This window comes from Pavona decussata, unplaced genomic scaffold (assembly GCF_977016875.1).
Source record: "Pavona decussata unplaced genomic scaffold, jaPavDecu1.1 SCAFFOLD_51, whole genome shotgun sequence".
In the NCBI taxonomy this organism is placed as follows: Eukaryota; Metazoa; Cnidaria; class Anthozoa; order Scleractinia; family Agariciidae; genus Pavona; species Pavona decussata.
In genome coordinates this window covers 3,667,727-3,686,917 of record NW_028145473.1, presented here as the reverse complement: position 1 = coordinate 3,686,917, position 19,191 = coordinate 3,667,727, and the positions used below count along the sequence as shown (strand labels likewise).

The 19,191-nt window shown below is 39.5% G+C and overlaps 1 pseudogene; it reads right to left on the bottom strand.

Moving 5' to 3' along the window:
• Positions 1-1,162: 1,162 nt before the first annotated feature.
• Positions 1,163-4,126, bottom strand: LOC146481130 (uncharacterized; annotated as a pseudogene).
• Between the last annotated feature and the right edge of the window lie 15,065 nt (positions 4,127-19,191).

Below are 19,191 nucleotides of genomic sequence, written 5' to 3'. Positions count from 1 at the left end.
TGAGGTATTGTTTCTGGCTTTCGGTCAGTCGGGTTCTTTGAGTACTGGCGGATTTTAAAGCCCACCCCATTGGCAACGATGAACAGGAATCCAGTGCCTGCAGTGTTTCAATATCTTCTACAGGATTCTCAACAGTGCCAATACCCTGTTCTAACTTTGTTGCATATGACATCATTGCCTATTCGAAAAGCGTTTCATTCTCTAGAGCATAGCTGTGCCTTCCGACGTCAAGATGGTGTTGAAGGGACGAAAATCTCTGAAAGGATTTTATGCATCCCTCTTCAGAACATGAAAACAGTTTATCATGACACTCTTTGTCCTCGTCACTCTGTTCATCTGAAGCTTCCGCCATAGCCAATCCCAATTGATCATCCTCTTGCTGCGTTTGGGATAATTTTCTCCTTGATGTGATTGCAGTAAATTGAGCTTTTGGAATGCTGGCCTCTTTCAATTTGTTTAGCGCTGGTACGGAGTAGCTTTCCGGTAAATTAAAGTGACTCCACGGCAGGAATTTTCCAGGGCCAACTGCATACGATCTCCAGACTCTCATTCCCTCATTGCCATATTCAATATTATTGATGAAGCTAACACCGTCCCACTTTACAGGCGCGGACTTGGGAATATCTTGTGTATCACATAACGTAGCCCTTACTCCAGGGACCCCACCAGTGGACTCTATGGCATTCTTCATTTGATCGGCAGTCTCAACATCTTGACCAGAGTTTAGATATATTCTCATGTGATTCTTGATATTCGCTGCTTTGCGGTCACACGACCCTTTGCCCCCTTGTGGGTCTGAAAAATCCAGTTTCACGTTAATGTCGTACTTGCTAGCTACATGCTGAATTGCCAGTAATGTGGATGCACTGTGGTAGCATCCAGCATTATCCTGTCTGAGGTGCACACGATTTACGTCAGGCATTGTTGTCTTGAGCTGCTTCAAGACGTCATCAATGATAGCCAAAACTGTGACGCTGTCTTGGTTACAGCTTTGAAAAATGTGCACAAACGTCAGCATTTGAGGTTGATCTTCGGACTTTTTCATGGCAGTGATTATGTGCCATGAAATACCTCGCTTTCCAAACCAGTCGGATTGGCCCTCTTGGGAGGTATTTCATGGCCCAATCCAGGACTAAAAGTACAGAGTAAGTGTCTAGGTTCTTTAAGACATCCAGCCGCGCTTCATCTTGGTTGATTGATCTGAGCAAATGAGCTTTCCATGCTTCGATTTTTTTTTAGCTAAAGAATCGACATATTTCATCTCATCTTTCTCCTCACTTGAGATGTCAACATTTTCCAGTGCAGACTCAATTTCACTGACTACATTCGAGAACAAGTCGCACCGATCACATCTAAGATCATGTTCATGATTACAGGTGCTGACGTAATCGGGATCACCCTGATAACTCAGGGCGTAGGCCCTACAATGATCTGGAACTCTGGAACTTGGTGATACATGTACCTCAAATCGAATGGTAACGGTGGGAAATTTATTCTACGTATTTTCACTGACGATGCTATGAAAATGTAAATTTAAAACAACTGAATCTGAGTACGTGGTCACTAATAAGTCACAGTACAATACGAGTCATTTCGTTTACAGGGATTAACCCTCGAATGTACAGTACATGAAAACGCATACTCCCAAGGGGTTTCCGTCGTAACTAAGCCTTGAAAGCAATGTTCCTTTACCTGAGAGTCTGTAGCTTGCTTTACAAGAGGCGTTTTTTTAACTGTTCATTATGACGTAATATGACGTCAAGTAACGTAAAAAAATCTACATTATTAAAAAAAAAGGATGCTAAAACAAACTTATTCTTCAAGGCTACTAAAGATATCCCGAAGATAAGACATCAGTACGAACTACCCCTTGCGATCCTCTCTTAGTACAAAGAATTACACCTGAGAATTCTAAATTCATTGTATTGAATTACAGACCTACCTTATAGTCACCTTTCAGATAACGTTTTGCTATCTTTAATTTCTCGCTTTGGTCTTTTGCCCATGAGAGCCCATTGCCATAGTTGTCACCTAGCTTGTCAATGACATCTACCAATTCGTCAAAGGCCTTTGCGCCCTCTGCTGAGACATAGTCAAGTCCTTGCAAAGACTTGCGCACCGACGCGGAGCAAACTTTAAGTATCCTACAGAGTGTAGGGCGACTCATCGGGACAAAGCCAGTCTCATGGCAATAGCGCTGATACTGCTGGACAATCTGCTCGGGAATCATGGTCCTCACGACATTTGGGATCTTAATCTCGGTGTTTGAGGACAACTTCAAGGTTTTCTCACCAAATGGCAAATCTTGCATTACGTACGGACTGGTAATGAATGTCAAGAAGTGGTCAAGTTTTACTGGTGAGACTCTCATTCTTGTGTTTTCAGCTAAAGGAACAGCAGAGCCTCTACCATGGAGTAAGATATGGTGCCGCGCGATGTTGTATCTGTATCTGGAAAGATTTGGGATCCACGTTTTGACTACTTTAAAGCTGACCTTATCAGCCATGATCGACAGTATCTGTCTACGCGTGCTCCAGTGACTTGCATTTTGATAGCACTCGACAAGAACTCCCATCAACGTTCAATCTATGTCGCGTTCGTCTTCTTTAGATGACTGCAAGCAGTTGAGCAACATCTCTGCGCTATGGGTGCTATTTCTTCCAAAGCTGCAATGACAACCTGTCTCGCTTTGCGCGTGTGAAACCGTTTTGTTCTTCCTGCAGCTTCATCCCAGGGTGTAATCATGCAGTAACGGATGGGGCTAATGTCTCTGGCAGTCAAAAATGAATTCAGCTTTTCTCTTGAAGTGCTACGCGCTTCAAAGTCATCTCCAGATGGAGTTGTAGCACCCTCAGACGGTTGATAGACACTTGACGGTGTTTCAAGAATCGAAATTACGCTCTTCGGTGTCCGAGATGATACTGGACTTACGCTGGTAGGGTTAAAGGTTACCTCATCATCATCCTACGGATAAAGAAATTCCAAACTTAATTGCCTTCAGAATTACCACTAACTACAAAGTGCCAAAAATTTGAGCGACGTGTTAACTTTAGTCACACAAACACGCATAAAGTCAAACGGTATGCCTTTAATTTGCTTGCAGCTTTGTTTGTAAAGTTCTGTATGCATGCAAGACCGTATGCATGGGTCTATAGGAGTGTAATAAAGATTTTCAAAGCTCATCAAAATCGTCTCAAGTCCTTTACTTGTGTTCGGGATGCTCTGACAGTACACATAACTATTTTAGTCATTTAATTCCCTCCTTAGACATGGATTGCGTTATATACACGTAATAAATAGAAAATGAAACCTAGGCCTCTTTTAGGATATAAACAGGCGGAAGGTGTGGTCGCCGAACGGCCATACACCATGGGATGACGTCTTCGATGTGACGTCATGTGTGCTGTTGTTTTTTGCACATAGGCAGGGAAGCCTGGTCTACCCAACTTACTCCACCAGACCTAATGAATTAAGTAGTAACGTTTTATTCCTCACGTCACATGAAGTGTCGTGCACTCACCAACGCCATTCTTGCTATTTGATCATTGATATTGGAATCAATTACCATTTGTGAAATTGGATAGGAAGGATCATCTGTCATATCTTTCAACCTCTCTCTACATGTCCTACATACACCTAAATAACGAAGAAATACCAATTAGTTTAGCATTGATAACCCAACTTAACCTACAAAATGAAAAATAAAACTTACCTGACCCAATTTGTACGAAGGAACCAGTCTTGAGTAAAATAACCTCAGACTCCTTTTTCCCCAGCCCTCTTTCACCTTTCGGCCACACTCCTTTCCTTTACCATGGCTCGAAATTTGCTCCGGAACCCTGCACCTAGTGCTGGACCCTCTGCTCCAACCTATTCTAAGTTTTGATCGGTGGTTTGGACATATCGTCATTGAATTCAAGCTTTGACTTTTTTTAAACTTAGCTGCTCGACATAAAATCAGATCAACCTCATCTTCAGGCCCGGTGAATTTATTCTGAGACTTGTGTCTGTCGATGTCCTTATCACACGACAGTAGCGGAACAATTTTAGTGTCACGATTTCGATCTTTAGCGTCACAACCACAAACTCCACCAACAAGGGATTTGAAAGAACAACAACCCTTCATTTTCAGTGTAATAAACTTGACTTGTAAAATTCACTCATGCCCCGCCTCTAAGCAAACAAACGGCGCCAAAAAATTAGCACAACCAAGGTTTGTTTACTTAGGAAGCCACAAAATTTAATTTGGCGATTTTTTTCACACGCAGAATGGCCATAGCCATAGCCCTGATAAATTCGACTGAATTTTTTTTAACAATTATATTTTTAAATTTAGTAACAATTTGATATTAGTTATTGTTTAATTTTTAGACATCATAAATTTGATAGTATTTGAAAAACACCCCCAAGGAAGAAACACCCAGATGAAGCCACAGGTCACCCAGCAAGGGCATATGAAGGGACCAAAAAATGGGTTATGCAATGTTCTCATAGGGTTCAACTCCCTCAAGAAACAAAAGTAAGGCAATTTGTTATGTAGGGGTGCGTTGTTTCTTTGCTATTAATACCGGAAATGCGATATTTGGGGTCATCTGAATGAAAAAATAAATAAATAAGAATAAAACACTAGACATGAAATATCTCTTCGTTTTTGGTTTCATACTAGGATCTATTGTATTAAAAAAATTGAAAGGGCTAGCTAAAGGATGCAGTGATCTTCATCAATAAGTCTACTGATACCGTTTTGTAAAATGTAATCCCACCCCCACCATCCCCCCCCCTCCCCTCGCGCCCCTCTCCACCGGGAATGCTCCTAACAACCCAGCCCGCGGGCGCAAACGAATTCGCGAATAAATAAAGGGAAAGGGCAAAAGAACGTAACTAAAGAAATTACTATCTTAATTGTTGTTGTTGTTGTTGCCTTGGATATGTACATGTTCAGTAATCAAGCATTTTCGCATTTTCACTCTCCTCCACCCCCTAAAATGTCCATGACATTGTATTGCGTGACAAACAAACGGTTGCCTGCAACGCACGCCGACATTTTTATGCCATGCAATTGGCTAGCAGCGATCAGATGTAATATTTTCGTGCACTATAAACCAAGCAACACTTCACAAATGACTATAAAGGCGTCGAAGAAGATGCAGTCTTGATGAAATGTGCCGAAAGTTGATCAAAGATTTGTATTCAACCACTTAATTTACACATCGACAGTTCCGCGGTGTACATCGGACGTTACAAACAGGGCTCAAACTTCTGCGACGAACCAGCAGAGAATCGCGCTTAAATGGCCATTGGACCTGTCTTTTAAGCATATTATCAGGTAAGAACATTTCGAAATGCTTTTATGTGTGATTAGTTTAACCTAATATGAGTTAAGACATGTGCGTGAACTAAAATTTTTGTCTGACCTTCAACTTCAAAGTTGACCGCGGAGGGTCAAAATATTTGCATATTTTACGGACTTTGAAAAGCTCTCGCGTCGCTCTCAATCATTTGCCCAAAGAAATTTTTACAGGAATCTATAGACCATCCTTCTAACATTCAACCACCAGAAGCTTAATCGATTTGAAGGTTTCGCACATGGTGAAAATTAATTTTATTCACGAAGTACTTTTACTGCAGTGAACTGTATGCCTTCGAAATTAAATTATTTCGTATACACAGAACAACGCAATATTTCCCAAAATCATTCTAACAGATATTTAGAGATTGTAAAAAATTATTTGAGTGTTTTAAAGGCGGTAGGATGATTTGCTTCTGCACGCGAGGTTCTCAAACACATGTAATAATTTAGCGCCTCAAGTGACGATTTTAACGGATTTTCGTTATTTGCATTTTTCTTTGAAATAAAAGGATATTTCACCGAAAAAACTATACTGTGATTTTAGTTATATCGTAGCCCATCAAACATTAAAATATGAAAGAAATCGAATTTTCCACCCTTGCCACGATATGTTTGATTTTTGCAGACAGGCGCTCTTAAGTATGTGCAATAATACTAAATGCTATAACTTGCTTGTGTGGCAACCAGACGTCAGAGTTTTTTGAGCTGGAACCTCATACACTAAATGAATACTTTTCTTAAACAATTACCATGTGTGATTTTAATAATCAAAAGGAAGCATTTTCCTTATCCCACACTTGTTTTTGTACAATTTCTATAAACAAAAACATTAAAACATGAATATTTCATACAACTGCAAGTAGGTGACCAAACCCAAAGTGAGAAATCTGAAACAAGACAGTACGCTTTTAATCAGGACAATGGTTCAGCCAGTAACCTTGTGATAGATAGTATTTTAAGCGTTGAATGCTTTCTAACAAAGGAAACAGTTAAATTGTGATTAAAGCATAATTAATACACAAAGGCTATTAAATGTAAGGAACCCAACAGTTCTTCCGGTAAGAGGTTTATTTTTGAAGAAACTTGCTAATCAAGTTCACCATCATCTGGTTTTGTTGTGCCATCACCTTTGTCATTCCCTCCTGCCTTTTTGCTGCTTCATATTCTTTCTTGCTCCTTTCCACTTGTTCTCTCTTTTCTAGCTCTAGCTCCTGCCTCCTCAGGTCAAACTCCACTTCATTTCTTTCTTTCAGGTATTCAGTGGTGGCCCCAGGAGATCGCCTGGTCTTCTTCTTTGGCTCTCCATCTGCCTCTCGTGCCTTAGGGTTTTTGTGTCTGAAAGCTTTTCCATGGCTTTTTTCTCATATCCAGGGCCTTGACCTTGTCTTGCTCATCTTTCTTTGTCTTTTCTTCATTCTCCTCTTGTGACAGATCTTCCAGTCCAATTAGCTCTTCTAGAAGAACATCCAACTCAGAAACTTAAGGGGTGATTCCACTGGCTTTCTTCTCAGTCTGCATATGCTTTCTGTATTTTCGTCAAGCTAGGAATACCTGTCCTGGACAGCACGGACTGTCACCCTAAAGGTCAGCTGGTCAATTAGTTCAAGGTTCTGGGCAATTGTTTCCCACATCTTTGACCGTTGTGTCGTCTTCCTTTTTGCCTTGAATGGATTCAAAGCTAGCATTTCCCTGCAAAGAAGCACATCATGTGCCTCAGACCACTCCATTGTTGACTTGATTCTGAAAATAAAATGCAAGGAATTTAGAAAGCGGTGTGTGCTAATCTGAGGACAGAGTCTGAATCAGAGCTACCGAAATCGCTTAAATTGTCGTTTTGTGTTGGAAATTGCCCAGGAAGTTCATCAATCGAACAACAGGCTGCCATTTTTAAATCTCTGACGATGACACTTTGAAATCGGCGCAAAAAATCTGCAGAAACACTTAAAAAACCTAGTCCCAATTCTTCTCGGTCATGATATCCATTTGCTTCAACTAGGCCAATTGATGTATTCTTGCAAACATTCATTCTTGCCGCCAAGGTTTTACAACTTCTCCCAAAAGAATCAGTTCTACTCTTACAATACTATAAATTCTTATGCCTACCGTCTGCCCTATTGTCACACAAACATTATGTGAGTTCAGACTAGACACTAAGTTGGTCTTAAGCAGAATAAGCCCTAGTCAACCTAAACCAGCCTAAGTATGCTTAGTCGTTCAGATGGGAAAAAATCTTCTTATCCTAATCTTTCAGGTGGTGGTATGATAAGTGATAAAAATTATTTGTTTTGTTTTTGTCATATGCATCTTGGTTTCTAATTTCGGAGAAGACGGATCTCTATCCAGTTTCCTTTGATTTGCCTCAAGACACAGAAATTCTGTAGAAAATTAGACCAAGAGGCCTTAAAATCGCTGTTATTATCACAGTTGTATTTTTGCAAAAGCAAAAGCTAGTTAGTGAAATGACACTGATAAAAAATGTAACAGAAAAGCCTTGAGAAAAAATTGAAACTGTAGGCACAACAAAAGGGTTCAACTAACATGAATTAACGTTTTATATGAGGAGAAATCCGTGGAACACGGTGGAGAATCATATGGTGGTCCAGGAGCCGATACATGTTTTGGTTTAGTGCCAAAACGCAGGCTCTTGACTCTGATAAATTTTCTGTGGTTTTGACAGGTTTTGCATATCATAGGCTAATCATGTTTCCTAAGCAAGTGTTAAGTCGTGTTTCCAACAGACTTAAGAATGTCTTTGTCCCTTTGAGTTTGCTGCTCCTAAGTCGGAAATCGTGCATTTTGGACCTATCAGTTCACATGTATAATACAATCAAGCACGCCAAGCTAATACAATACACCCCCCCCCCCCCCCCATACTAAGTCGACTTGAGAGATTGCTGAGAAGACTTAGTGGTCTAATATGAACCCACATATTAAGAAGTTTTCGGTGTTTTTCCAGGTACCCAAGTTTTTTAACTCACTTGACAACAAAGTCATCAACTCTAAATATATTTTTTCTTTTCAGAAAATACTTAAGAGTAAACTAATGATAAGTTATGAATAATGAACTAACTCTACACCATCTCTTGTTAAAAGTTCGTAGTTCGAGGGGACCTAACCTCTTATTAGCTCTCTATAGTTTCTTTTAGGTCCCCTCCCCACTTTTCTTTTCTTGTTACTTTGTATTGTATATTTCCTTTATTTGTGTGGCAAATAAATTATATATACATTTATAGTTTATAATTCAGGTGTTCATCACCGGTGAAGCCAATAGTGTGCTCTACAGGAAAGGAGCGGTTATAGAAGTCGCTGGAGTACTCAATGTGAGCACATATGGATTTTAATACAACTCTGTTTCGTAGATCAACGTGAGGTTGATCCACTCATCAGTTAATCACCATACACACTGAAGTATCGTTAAAGTTTACATCAGTAATATGAACGCATGACATTGTTACAATTGACCATTGAAACAAATGCTTACAGATTTGAAAGATACATGTGCGCGCGTTTACTTAACTATTATATCTAAGAATGTATTTTCTTCGATGTCTGCAGGTTGATAAAAGTTCATTACGCTTGTTCAAGGTTGCCATTTTGAGTTTACATATAAAGAATTTCACTGTAATGCAGAGATTTCATCGCTTTGAGAGGTTATTGTAGGCTCTGGCCTTTTTAATGGATGGTGAACTCCTTCTTTTCTTTTTACTGCCCCAGAATTTAAAACCTGATGGAGAAACCACCAGCAGTCATTTACACACAAGGAGAAGAAGAAGAAGAACGACACTGAGCTGAGTAAATTTCTGTGGCCGTTAGCCCTATGTACGTTTCGGTGTTGCCACTGGTGGTAACCTCTGCTTGATACACCATTTCTTTTATCAAGCATTTGCCTTTTAATGGGTACTCAGCTTTGTTCCTGCAGTTGCACACTTTTGTGGTTTGGGTTTGTTGAGGCTGATATCTTTGTGTCCGTGTATTATTTGTTTCATGTCAGGAACATGTTATTGAACATGTCAGGTTTCCTTAAGGGACACCCATGCACTATGGTGCTGATCAAGCTGACGGATGATTGGAGAAGTGCCCTTGACAAAAATAAGGAAATGGGTGTGATTGCCATGGATCTGTCCAAGGCTTTTGACTATATATGCCACAATCTACTGCGTGCAAGAGTAAAGGCGTATGGCGTTCAGGAACCGGCTCTTCAACTCTTAAGATCATATCTGCAATAACAAGTGTGCTAGCTGATCACCGGTACGATGTGGCATTCCACAGAGAAGTCTCCTTAGTCCTCTACTATTTAACATCTTTATGAACGACATAAACGAAACTGTCACCGTTTTTTCCCTCCGCCTCTATGCAGATGATACAACTCAATATACGGCAGGTTATAGCCCATTTGTTCATTTATTAAACCAAGACATGGAAAACCTATCTTCCTGCTTTGCCTCTAACTATCTACAGGCTTATGACGACAAGACCCAAGCGATGATTCTTGGGAACTCATCCTATTGATATGACCTGGAGGTTGCCGGCACTCCTGTTGATATTAACAACCATTTAAAGATCCTAGGAATATGTTTAGATAACAAATTATCTTTTAAAGAACATATAAGTATCATGCTGAAGAAAGTATATTCTAAGATAGGTACCCTTTGCCGCCTTAAGCACTTAGTACCGGCAAGTACTATGTTGCTTCTTTATAAGAGCTTTGTATTATCGCATTTTGAATACTGCAACTCTTTACTTATGGTTATAGGTAAAACACTCCACAAGAAACTGGAAGATGCGAACCATTATGGTCTACGAACTGTAATGAACATGGGGAAAAGTACTGATTATGAATCAATCCTTAGGATGGCAGACATGAATACATTGGAAAATAGACGCATAGAACGATCTTTGATGATATCTTTTAAATGTTTCAAGGAGAATGGTCCAGGCTGTGTAGCCAATTTATTCAAACCCCAAGTTACACCATATCATTTTAGAAGCAATGGTCTAAATGCTGTACAAACTTCATATAATAGTAGATTCCTTCATGGCTCATATGCATTCATGATTTCACGCATCTGGAACCAGTTGCCATCTGCCGTAAAAAACGCACCTAATGCATCATCCTTTCGAAGACTTTCAACTAAGTTTAATTTTATAGGCTGTCAATGCAGCAATTGCTTTTGACCTGATTTATTTTTATCTATTTATCTTTATAGATAGATGTTATTTTCTAATTTAATTAGTAGCTATTGACTAAATTAGCTTTTTTATATTGTAAAACACTTTTATCATGAGCCTGTGGCTCAGGGGACTGGAAGACCACCCCCTGTGTATTTGAGATTAAATAAATTATCTTATCTTATCTTCACATTTGGCACGCAGCTGTAGCTTAATTTGATAGTGTTTCTATTGGATATCTTCCACAATTTGTGATCAGCTGGGAAAAATCTGTTGATCAGACTAATGAATGCTCTTCCTATGCTGGTTTTGACATTTCTCTTGTACCGTGGGTTAAACCTTATTATATTCCTAAGTATGTCTTTTTTTATATATACATAGTATATACAGCTATTTCAATTAACGTTGTCGGTTCAAAGCATGAAGCTAAAAGACAAGATCGAAAGTTTACGTGGGATTTTTATGAATAAATTCATCAAAATCAGTCATGCCTGGAGAAAACAATAGGTTGTAATTAGCAGTACAATCCCTTGCACGTGCAGGGATGATTTTGATGAAATTATTCATAAAAATAATCCCACAAAACATTGCAGTCTTGTCTTTTACCTTGATTTTAATCTGACAATGTTAATTGAAATAGCTATATAACTAATTCAAAAAGGCCAAAGGACGGACAGCTTCTGGTGCAGTTAAAACAGGGTGTGACATGTCAATCAAAATCGAGCATTGGAAAGGTAGTTGATAAGTCGATAGTGCTCGATAATTGTCAATTGATTAGTTTAATTTGGCGGTAAAAGTTGATAATCACAGAGTTCTCAGGGCTGGCTATCGATTTGTATCGATGTCTATTGACATCAACATGTCAAGGGAACGGACATAAAAGTGCAAAAATAATATCAGCTTGATCGAGTTTGTAGAAGCATTGTGGGTGTAAAGCGTTGTATGGCGCTGATAATGGCATTAAAGCTGAATAAAGTTGCATTAAAAGCTGAAAAAAGCAGAGGTCATCCCGTTTAATCCGCAAGCGAATGTTTACCTCAAGAAAGCTGAAGAAATGTGCCTTGTTTTGCACCACTCGCATTCAATATCGCTTCTGTCGCTTTGCAATTTTTTTCCGGTCCTCCACCACGATTGTTTTGGTCAGCACCGGTACACACTTTATGCCTTTCTCCCCTCCTCAGGCTAGGAACTTTGCAAACTAGTGGGCTGCATAACCCGCGCTTGTTTACTGGGTGCTAGAATGAAAACAGACAAACCCACATGGAGTAAAATGGCTGAGGGCAAAGACCCAAAGCCGATTTAATCATTGAAACTTTCTTGAATAAATTACAAAAACAATTGGCTCTATAAAATGTGTGAAGCCCAGTAAAGGTGAGGGCACAAAAACGCCAAAGCAGAATGATAACCATCATGCCCGCCCCACCCAAGGGAAGTGCAGCCCACAAAATAAATTGGAAAGGAGATAGTCGAAAAACTAAATCCACCAAGTAGAACTGCTGTCCATGCAAATCAGTTTGTGACAATGTGGAAAATGCAATAACATGCAAAATATTACATGAACTGCAGCCCCTGACAGTCAGTTCAAGAGTCTATGGTACAGAGGGGGATTCCCCCATCATTCCGAGATATCAAACAAACAAAATAAGAAAGCTATGAACCGGAACAAAAATAGCTACTTATTACAGTGCAGGGTGAAAAGCTGCCCTTGCTAATCTGTTCCCCCAACCCTGACTACCTGAAGACACAAAGTATTACCAGATAAATTTAACATGACCTGCTTCCCTTGCTAAGCAGTTCAGATATCAATAGCAGAAAGGAGGATTCCCCAATATATGGGGCTATACCCGGACAAGAAATGCATGTCTATACAGGGATGGGGGAACAGCTGCCCCTGCTAATCTGTTCTCCCAACCCTGACGAATTATGCGATAAAGAAACTACACAAAGGTAGATTAATGAGGAAAGGAGAGGATAGCTGTTAACTGTTACAAGGAGCATGGAGAACTTCTGCCCTTGCTAATCACAACCCCAAACTCCCTGAGGGTGCAGCATCCAAAAAGTGATGAGACTGCTGCTCTTGCTAATTAGTCCCATCACCTCATAGGTACCTGCACATGGCTTCCCGCGCAAGCCATCCATGTTCTAACAAGCTAAGATATAAGTGGAGGTATCCTAATATACTTAAGGAAGGCATTGGACTTCCAACGACCCAAAGCTCTGATCTGAGCGTCAGACATTCCCCATTCTGCAGCAAAAGAAGCAGCGCGATGCGAAAACTATGACCCTTGTAGCGTGTCAAGTCAAGCCCACAAGCCTTCAAGGAAAGAGAAAGTAGTTCTGCAAAAATGGTTCGTGAAACTGGGGTATTATCCAAATTAAGAAAAAGTGGGCCTGGCTGGTTTCCCCGTAATAATAAATAGTCTAGGAGCAATTGTACCGGACAACAAGAGTTACGGCGATGGAAAATTATAGAGAATGGAGGCTGATTGAAGCTATGTTTAAATTTCCGAAAGTGAGTTTGAGAGCCACCACACGCTTTGAGGAATCTTCTAGTTTAGCCAACTGATGAACCTGTAAGGGGAAACCTGCATCTTTAGGTGCATTGTAGGTTATCTCTCCAATTCAAAGAAAAGCAAAAAAGGCAGTCAAGCACATTGCTTGAAATTGACAACGTTGATACTGGGTAATAGCTAGCTGTGCAGAAGACTCAATGATTCTGTTGAATACTGGAAGGGTGATAGGTAAGCGACTATCTAAGCGTGAACCTATCTTACCATAACCCTTTAAGATCTGGATTATAAAAAAGGCTTTAGTAGGATCAGAAAGGCCCAAAAATCTATGAGAATAGCCTAATGCAGAAACATATGAACTTACAGTAGATGGAGCATACTTTTTGTCGTACATATAAGCAATAAAAAGAGCCAATGTATGGGGTGCGAAGGGAAACGGCTTACTAACAGAATGAAAAATGGCATTAAGAAATTGGTCAAATAATCTCCAAGCCCGCCGATAAGTTGGAATAGATGAAGGCTGTAGGCTGGACTTAGCAAGCATAGCTACTATAGAACCCAATTCTGAAGCTGCAGATACTGGGGAATTTCTGTGGGCAAGGAGTCCATGTGAGGTGGTGCAAGGTGCCTGAAAGTCTGTACCTGCAAGCGAGATAGAGGATCAGCTAATTGGTTGCGAACTCCCGGTATGTGCTTGGCTTTAAACAAAATATTGTGATGTAAACAAATTGAAACCAACTTTCGAACAAAAGCCATCAGAACCCTATCCTTACAAGTGTGCTTGTTAATGACATGAACCAAGGATTCATTGTCAGTAAAAAACAATATGCACTGATTGCTCATAGCTGCAGCCCAGAGGTATAGGCTTAATACAATAGGGTAGAACTCGAGAATGGCAATGTTTTGATATTGCCAATTAGAAGGCCATTGCCCATAGCACCAGTGAGACCCAGTATCTGTAGCCTCAGAATTGGGTTCTATAGTAGCTATGCTTGTTAAGTCTGAACCATAGATTTGAGCTGAGTCAAAAACAAACACCGATACTCAGCAGTCATGTAGAATCGGTTGACGGCTCCTGTCTTTAAGCTAAACTTGGTAACTCCACCAGCTGTTTTTGTATCTTTGTTGATCGTTACCTCAGCTGTCTGGTCAACAGGGAGACGGGCAAAAGTACTTCCTTCAGACAGCTGAACAGAGAAGTGTCCTGCCATCCGTCCTTGATGAACATCAGGGTGGTCAGTCTGCAGATTTATCATCTCTGCCAAGCACACAGGTAAGTATCTGGCATAGTTAACCTTATCCTAAGTGAAACACCACGGTATCATCGCTCAGATAGCATGAAGGTGTAACAGCCAGTTTCCTTCTCTGGAAGCTCTAATCAGTGCAAGCAGGGTGTTGTTGGCAATATCAATGTAAGACATCCAGAACTTGGACTGTTCACCATTACTACTCCGGAGATACAATACAATACAATACAATATTTACTACTTTTTATATTTATCTACTCCGGAGATGGTCTGAGAACGCATCCCATAATCGATGCACTTCTCCAAAACCAGTGCTTTGTAGAATTGTATCATGTGATTGTTGAGTGATATCATTTGCAGGTAACTTGTTTGGACGTACCTCATGTACCCATAGGGCAAACTGTTTCCAAGCTAACCTCATCAAAGCTTTATATATGCACTTGTGAACTCTTACGCCTCGATTATACATCTTCCCAGTAAGAACATTTCGAATGGATCCCTCAGGAATCACCCCTGACTCAATGCACAAGTCCTTCAGTCCGGCGTCTTCAAAGCGTTTTCAGATAATGGACATCAAATTGCAAATTGTGTGGAATGTTTCAAGGCAAAGGATTATGAAGCTGTAAGTGTTTGGATGCTGCCATTTGATTGCTGCTGCTTTGGCATACAATGCTTGATCCATGACAACAACTATTTCTTTCAGATTCAGCACTTTTCTAATTTCATCCGACTTGCAAAGAATTTCATTGACGGTTTTCATCTCAGTCGCAGGTGCATTTATAGTTGGAAGGTATCCAACTCTCTTTTGTTATCGCATCATTACGTGCTTGGATGTTGAAACCAGTCCTTCCCGGTATCTTCTGGTTGACACAGTAGATATTTAGTGAAAGCAGCCAAAGAAAGTTCTTCTTGAGCGCAAGTTTGCTTTGGTCTTTCTCGTCATCAGTTGCACCACCAGTCGTAAGTGATTGTGGTCCCACTCTTCCACCTGATATGTAAGGGTTGATAGGTTGAAGTTCCTGTGTGATTGTTCTCTGTTTTCGCTTCTCAATAACTGGTGCTGCTGCAGTAGGAAGGTGTGGACCATACACTTGAGGCTGGACTATGATACCGTTTACATGATGAGTTGTTCCTTCCCCTGTTAGCGTCTCCTCTAAACGGTCAATATTATCCCATGCTAAGTTCGTAAAAAGGTTGGCTTGAATATCTTTGGGAATAATTGGGCTCTGGTTTAGATTACTGGCAATTTTCTCTATACAAAGTGCTGTGTCGTTTTCTTCAAGCTGGTGGTATGATATACCATGTCCGAACCTGTTCAGTATTAGCAAAAGCTCAACATTGCCTGTCAGGGTCTTCACACCATACGATAAAAGAACTTGCTTTTGGGGGCTTTGTTTTACCACATGTTACAGCATAGACGATGTCTTGACTAAAAGAGCAGACAAGATTCACGATTCGTTGTGATGTATTACTGACATCAGCTGTAAGCACACTCATCAACAAACGCTTCAGACTCTCTGGGACTGGAAATGATCGGATATCTACGTCAGATGGATGTATAGGCCATGGTGACTTCCATTTCATGTCCAAGGTGGACTTGTGGATGTAATTGGAACTCTGGTCAATTATCTTATCAATATCGCTCGAATGATGTTTCAGAATGTCAAGTTCTTTCTTCATGGCCAAATTCATCTTCATGATGTCCTCCACACTCAAATTATCTGTAACAACAATAAGCTTGCCCTTGTCATCTGGAAATATTAATAAAATAGAGCGAAACTCCGCTTCTATTTTCCTCCTCATATGGTTTCTGGTTGCCTCAGTCAATTTCTCTTTTCCTCGAGCTTGCACCAATATTTCAAGCTTTGAGGTGAGCTCTGTCATTGTAACAACTGATTTTTTTCCAATGACCTCTAACTGGATGTATTTGAATAGATCACTAAAAGCCTTTTCCTCGGCATCATCCCTTCGTCTAGAGTGGAAGAACTTGAGCTATGTTTTTCGGGTCTCGTATATTCTCTGTAAAATGATCAGTGGTAATGCGCTTCTGCAGCGACTGTATCCCTGCTGGTAACAGCGAAAATCCTCTGGTCACATTTGGCGAGGGCTTTCTCTTTAAGCGTCTTGTCGACTCTCAGTTGGGTAGCCTCGTGTTGGTGTTGTTACATTTCTTTTCTTTGCTGCTGCTTTGAAATCCTCATCCTCTTCGTCGTGGGGGTTCTGATTCTTTCTCTTTATTGTTTCCAAGTCTCTTTTCATGGTGAATATACTTTGACATTTTCTGTGATAAAATATTGAAGGGACTTCGCGCTCTTCCAGATTTTGTGCTACATCTAGCACAGGTGTAAACTTACGAATTTTTGCACCCTCAAATAGCGTCAACCATGATTCATAACTTTAAGGGCTGATGAGATGATCGTCCGAGTCAGTTGCAACAGTTTCCGAATGAAGGATAGATGTATGGTTGCCTGGTTTGCTAGCCATAGAGGTTCAATAAAGACTGAAAACAGTTAATAAAAACAGGTTTTAGTTTTGAGTCTATACATGTGTTTTCATCATGGCTTCATTATTGTATCAAAGCCATAGAATTGAATAAAACTAACCTTAAATCAACAACGCCAATTCCCAAATACTTTTGATACCTCAAACTTACATCAGTTGTAGACTCAATCAAAAACTGTTACAAAATGAAGCAAACTATTTGTAATCCTTTGAGTGTTTCTTATCTGTAATTCTATCATAGCATATTCTATAAATATTACATGCTTTTTGTGTTTCAGATAGAGTTTTTATGGTATACTTATTTCATTTATAACTTCAAAGACACCAATATACGAAGATATGCTATGCAACTCCTACCCTACAAATATTTAGCCATCCGCCATCTTGAAAACTTACAGTGATAACAGAGAAGAATTATCTATAAAATAAAGTGCTTTTTGGTCATTTGATTATCTAGTTCTCTTCTAAAGTGCAAATTCTTTAAAAAGACATATTTTAGACTTGTTTTTCACACCAATAACAGTAAAAAATTGCAAATAATTCGTTAGTTTTTGCCTAGTGGCTTTCCACAGAAGCATGTTATCAGGTGGTCAGCGGATGCCACCATTAGCACACGCTCTGGTATATTTCTGCATAGCACAGCATTTAAATACTTTCTTTATCATATTCAAATATTTTCAAGCAATTTCTGGTTCTTTAAAGCAAAAAACTGACACCTTCTAAAAGTGATTGTAAAAAAAATTGAGAAATTTTGCCAAATTTCACTACTCACCCCTTTACCTTAAAATCTCGGCATAGCTGAGAGTAACAGATTGCTATCACATATATTTGTTAACTTCAGGTAATTTACTTTTCAAAAAGTAGTGTTAGCCTTTGTCCCCCCAGGTGGTACTGACAACCCCCTCTGGCTCATGCACTTAAAGTACCTAGATGTAATTGACTTTTATTCAATTATTGCCGTTTATTGTTCGCTGGATCCACCACTGTATTCTCCAGGCTTGTACAGGTCCTGCTTTGCTCTTCTTCTTTGGTTATTGAACCAATAACAACAACAACAACAACTTTTACTTAACACACGGTTGGTTTTAAAGCTAATATAGCTTATGGGGCTGTGTAATAAGTAATTGAAAAATTATTATAATTGAGCGTGGTCAGTAAAAGGTGAAACGTACCATAAAAGAAATGAACAGAATTAATTAATAAGTAATAAGAAACCAAATCGCTGTCAATTTGGGGACAGCATGTTTGTGGTGAATCTTCAGCAATCTGTAATCTAAATAAATAATTAAATAGATAAATAAATAACTAGAATAATATAGAAATACAGCTCCACATACCATCGCGTGACCCCATTGCGTAAAAAAATAACATTTTAACGACTGAATTTAAGCTGAAGCTCATTTGAAATAATGATTAAGAAACATCGAATACAAAAGAGTTGTTATTATCAGGTGATATAAGATAATACGGGAATAATGCCTTTCACTTGCAGCTATTCGCTCTGCTATTTATTCCGTATTTTTTTCTTCCACCAACCTGCTTCTCTTCCAATTTCAGCACCTTTGCTGTGGTTTCAATGACAGCTTTTGAAGGTCTCCCCTGAGAGCTGTCAAACTCTGTGTCCAGGGTTGTCAGCTCTAAGTCGCTGAATCGCTTTCGTGAGTCAACAGCTTTTTCCCCCCTTGGGGCATCACCCACTTTATCACTGGGTTTTGACCCTGAAAAAAAGTGGCAAAATGAGCGGCTTGATCACAGTTATGTTACAACTGACTACGAAACTAATAAACTTTACTGGTGCTACCAGGAAGGTAACGGCCATTTAAGCAGTTAAAAGCCAAAGGTTTTATAAGGAAAAGAAAGGACACTGTTTATCACTCAATTTAGAAAAGGTTTGTGGCATGTAAGGATTCTTTTTGCCTGTGTTTCTTGTTAGTAACATTTTTAGAATTTTCTTTGTATTTGCTATTCTTGAACAATTTAACAATGAAAAATTGCGATAATGTTGAAAAGTTTAAAAAATTTAAAACCATCTTGGTTCAAAAAGCGATGAAGTTTCGACTTTTCCTTAACATCATTATCAAGTCAAAGAATTCCTAAGAGACAAATAAAAGCGAAAATACGTGATTATAATGAAGTATTCGCATGCAGCCATGTAAGGAGTTTGGTGCGAATAGAGTCTTTCTGAGTATTTAACTCAGGTATCAATTCCTTAATGAATAACATCTCAAAGATTTTAATTTCAACCAATTACAGAAGGACTATTCATACTATTCTTTATTGTAATTTCATTCTCTTTAGTGTTGAGTTAATTTTTCTTAGACTGGCTAAGATCGTCTGCGTCTGAACTACGATTGAAATGTATACTCTGGTGCCAGAAAATGTGTGCATGTGAACCTGATTTAGTGCGTATGAG